Raw genomic sequence first — 5,555 nt, 5'->3', positions numbered from 1 at the left:
CTGTAACACACAAACACACACGCTCACACAAACATGGGAAGACACACTGGACCGAGCAAACTAGTTGGTAACATATGAACTGTTAAATGTTTAATTTTAAACAAACAGTTCAGAGCTTATATAGACTCATTATGCAGCTAAACTAAATTATACTGGAAGGACTAGTATATGAAACAGACAACCAATAGTAAATTAAATATTCTCCTCAGCCTCGTTAAATATTCATGAGCTGCAGAAACTCACTTATATACAACCATTCGTCATTTTGGACCTACTCCCACTTAGAATTTAGAAGTCATTATTCCTAAGTAGCTATGGGAATTGTGTAGAGGTCAAAACAATTTTAACAGACCAAAAAGACATTTTTGCAAATGAGAATATTAAAGGCAGGGTAGGCAGGTTTTTTCTAAAAAACTTTTTCCAAAATTTGTTTAAACTATCTTTATATACCAATACATAATTAAAATGTAAGTACTCTGAAAAAGAGAGTATGAAAATCGAGTGTCTGTAGTCCTCTCAGTCTCAGGGCTGCAATAAACACAGCTACTTATTCCATTCACTCCCACCCCCTCCCTTCTGGGCTCCTTCCAAAGCCACGCCCCCAAAACACATGAACGCGCGATGCCGACCGCTCAGCTGGAGGACGTGTTTACCAGCGCCGAGCGGAGAGGAGCGCAGTGCATGTAGTGGCATCATGTCAGAATCACATGTAATAAAATACCTAACTTTATCATTATGAATATAAACAACTAACATGGCTGTAAGTACTCACTATCAAGCTAGCATATCGATACTGGTAAAGTTTAAAATATATTGAGTTTGATTCGATAACGAGCTAGTAACATAAGGCAAAGCTAAAAACAGGTTGCATTGATACACGTTTTCCCATTACTACCATCAGTTACACTGTGATGAAGGTGAATTTCGTGTAAGATTCATAACATATACGGTGTTTTGCATGTAAGAGCTTCCACGATGAAAGCACTGTTGGCTCTGATGAGGACTACACTCCGGAGACAATACCGTCGCACTTTTTGGTCATAGCCTTTTCGAATACTGTCTTCCTTTTTTTGCCTTCGCTGACTGTATATGCAGGTACTGGGAATTTTGCCATAATTGTGATTCTTCCTAGCTTCCGTGCCTCTTCTCCTCGAGTCAAACGGGTGCGCGCATGTGGGCAGATCCTGTAGCAGCAGGGGTGGTCGCCCAGCCAATCATTTAATTCGTTCTGAATGGAAATAAGTAGCTGTGTTTATTGCAGCCCTGAGAGGACTACAGACACTCGATTTTTATACTCTCCTTTTCAGAGTACTTACATTTTAATTATGTATTGGTTAATTAGGCCTATGTATTGGTATAGAAAGACAGTTTAAACACATTTTGGAAAAAGTTTTTTAGAAAAAACCTGCCTACCCTGCCTTTAACCTTTGCTTTACAAATGTACAATGTGAAATTGACTGGGGACTGCAGATGTAAATTAGCCTGTGGCTAACTCTTGTACAATGCATCAAATGGTAACATTTATGTTTGAAATTGTACATGGTCCTTAATAAATAAATAAAATCTCAGAACCGGACTATGACTGATCAGTAACGCAATTCACAAACAGTGAAACATAAACAAATAACCCATGATTATGTTAACCCAGGGTTAAAAACTGACAAAATTTTCAAGCTCAAAAGCCCATGTGAATAATTGAACCTGGTTGTAAAATTATTAGTACACTACACTACTCACATTCAGAAGACGAAATGCTGTGAGATACTTTATTAAATAACGACACTTGTTTGAATGTCACAGAGACCTAAAATTTCCCATTTTTAAAGAATGTGAAGTTGACTACTTCACCTGAATATAAAGTACTTTCACTCACCAAGAAAATAACATTATATGACTCAAAGGTCTACTATGATTACAAAAAAAAGAAAAAAATAGTTTGAGTGTGGGACTATTCTCTATTTCACATTGGAGGGAGCCATTTCTCTTTTGCTCGTGCAAGCGAACCCTTTCTCTCCTATTGGAGTGAAGTATTGTTGCAATTTACTATCTTTCTCTTCAGGCCCTTAAGGTTTTCTTAAAGGAGAACTCCGGTCAATTTTAACATTGAGCTCATTTTTTTGTAAATTTGGAGTGCTGTCAATACAGAGAACAACGACAAAAATCGGTGTTGCCTACAATGTGTTATCCTCTTTTTAAAATTTGCACCCTGTTGACTTCAATGGGGCAAGTTGTTTTAAACCTGCTTTTAGCCTCTTAACATCCTTGATGTGTCATACAAGTGCCCAGCCATGTTAGATGATTCTTTTAGAGTAAACACAGTGAATCTGACTGCAGTAGATGTGAAAGATATGAATAAAAATGATGTTATATCAGCCAGCGCACATACCTGTATTTACATCCTGTTTTCGGTCGAAGTCCAAAGTAGTCGATTGTCGAGTTCACGCGCGTGATCATAGTAACTAAACCTATGCGCGTGAACTCGACAATCGACTACTTTGGACTTCGACCGAAAACAGGATGTAAATACAGGTATGTGCGCTGGCTGATATAACATCATTTTTATTCATATCTTTCACATCTACTGCAGTCAGATTCACTCGTGTTCACTCTGAAGTTATCGTCTAACATGGCTGGGCACTTGTAATGAAACATTAAGGATGTTAAGATGCTAAAAGTAGGTTTAAAACTTGCCCCATTGAAGTCAACAGGGTGCAAATTTTAAAAAGAGGATAACACGGTGTAGGCAACACCGATTTTTGTCGTTGTTCTCTGTATTGACAGCACTCCAAATTTACAAAAAAATTAGCTCAATGTTAAAATTGACCGGAGTTCTCCTTTAAGGTTGTTCGCTTATGTCTGATTTTGATTAGTTGATTGGTTTGTTACATTGAAATACATCAAGAGCCCCTTAAAAACAAGTTTCATCCATATTGGTTTCCTCATCGATAGGCTATACAATTTTATATCAGTAGGCTATTTTCCCTCATTACCGGTAGTATAAAAAGCTTATAAGCAAGCCGTATTGTTATATGCTTGACATGACATCGCAAACTTTCATTGTGTTTGTTTTTCATTTTCAAGTTTACATTTTCAAGTTTTCTTTTAGTTTACATCCTGTTTTCTTTTGTCCTTAGTTTCCCACCACCATTGGTTTCCATGTTTATTCATTAGTTAGTTCACCTGTTTGTATTCAGATTGTTATCATGTGTGGATTTATACCATTCAGTTCCTTTTGTTCACTTGTCTGGTGTTGACTGAGTTTTAGTACTCACTGTTATTTTGATTTATCGTGCCGTGATATCTGCTTTTGTTTGTTTTGATTAAAGTATTACCTTTTTTTGTACTTTCATCGTCTCCTCGTCTTCCTCTTTGGACTCTATACATGTTACAATAGCCTACACAAAACTTTTGTTTTCTTCTAAAGTCACAACACTCCCTCACCTTGCTTGTCTTCTGATTTGACATTTCTCAGGCGAAGGCGTGCAAAGTCAGTGCTCTGAGGTAAAAATAAAATGATTTTGTCTTCTGCGGATCTAAAATGTATTATACTGTAACAATAACATGACAGTACTTTGATCGTTGCCTTTGTAAAAATATAAAGAAAAACATAAATGTGCTAAAAAGAGTTCATGTAAACGACTAATTGCAATGCCGACTATTCTCGCACATCCCTATTTTATGTCGAATACACGTGCACTGCATTGACTGTTTGGTGAGATTAAAGAAATAAAACTTTTTATTATTTATTTCGTTTTTGTTCATCCAAAATTCTATCAAATAAATATTTTAAAAATAAATCTCTAATTATTTTTGCACAATATACTTATTATTAATATAGGCCTACAATAATATTGAATACTGAAGAAGAAGAAAAAGGAGAAGCCAGATCCATTCACAGACTATTTTCAAGTTCTAAATAAGGTGTTCACTCTTTCTCCTGGGAACTCAGAAGAGTCAAGATCTTCAGGTTCGATTGAAAGTTACAGGCAGGTGTGAGAGCAAGGACTGTGCACCCCTGTGTAGATAATAGCGTATGTGTGCTATAACTCTTTAACCTTCAAGTAGAACAAGGACTCTTAATCACTTCTGAAGGTATCTACCACCACAAAAGCTCATACAGTATGTAAAACAAGATGAGACTTTCATCCAAAATAAACAAACCTTTTCTAACTTTAGTTAGTGTGTAATGTTGCTGTTTGAGCATAAACAACATCTGCAAAGTTACAACGCTCAAAGTTCAAAGCAAAGGAAGATATTTGCTTTTAAAGAAAAGGACTACAACAAATGGCTGGTAGGGACTACACGACATTCCTCCAAGGTTAGTGAAATCAGCAACCCTAAAATGTATATAAACCCCGCCCCCGGGATTGTTGGGTCCATGTTGAGAAGAGGAAAAGTTGTTGTATAAGAGTACATTTGTGAGTCAGCTCAAACTTTAGCATCCATCTTTTCACATGCAATAGAAAGTCACTCTGTTTGCATCTCACAACAGTTCCTATACGAGCGATTTATAGATTACCATGACAGAATATCCTAATTGAAGATAGTTAACTCCACATCAGCAACATAAATTCATCAACTAACCATTCAGAGACGACCTGTTGCATTCTTCATGTTGTCATTTCTTCTTGAGTCTCTCCATCTTTGTCTGACTCCGTTTGCATTAAAGACAGAACAGTTTCTGTCATTTTAGTGTGTCTGTGTGAGCGCAGCTGCTAACACACATGAGCTCTTGAAACCCCGCCCTCTGCAGCAGCTCATTTGCATTTAAAGGGCCAGGGACAAAACGGTGCGTTTTTGCAAACCCTCAAAAAGTGACAACTTTAACATGCTATATAAAAATAAATGTGGTGTATTTTGTGCTAAAACTTCACACACACACTCTGCGGACATCAGAGATTTATTTTACATCTTGTGAAAATGGCATTTTACCACCCCTTTAACAAATAATCAAGATGAGAGTGAGAATCCAGATTTTCTTATATAAGATTTGGAACATGGATATGCAATCATTAATGAAAAGTGGGGATTAGTTGGCACATGAAGACCAGCATAAACCAGCATTGACCAACAAGATATTTTGTATTCTCACCAAGGAAATATTTGTTTGGTCAAAAAGGATATTTATGGGAGACAAGTAGACTTGACTACCGGTAGCTAAATTACTTATTTTCTAAATAATAAAATCTTCTACAATAGGCACAGCAGGACAGTCAGGCTGGTATCTGGTATATATCTAGAACCGTAGTTAGTTAATCTCACCATGCAATATGAGCCACTCATTGTGGTTACCCCCTCATCATGTTACAGTATCGACTGTAAACAGGTGCACACGCACAACCTAATAAAAAACTATGTACAGAGACTTCAAAGTGGATGCCTTTATGTGCGGCAGTCCATGTAAGTAAGGAGTTTTATAACTAAATATGTATGTTTTGCATCCCTGGTCATGATGTGTTGTCAAGTGCTGGAGCGTTTTAATTGTAGTGTTGCTAATTTAGATTTGTGCAGTTTGAGCTCAGATGAACAAGATGATGTCAGTGGAGTTATTTTGA

The sequence above is a fragment of the Phoxinus phoxinus genome, assembly GCF_949152265.1.
Source record: "Phoxinus phoxinus genome assembly, chromosome: 6".
Lineage (NCBI taxonomy): Eukaryota > Metazoa > Chordata > Actinopteri > Cypriniformes > Leuciscidae > Phoxinus > Phoxinus phoxinus.
The sequence above is the reverse complement of the archived record's forward strand: the minus strand, read 5'-3'. Positions refer to the sequence as shown.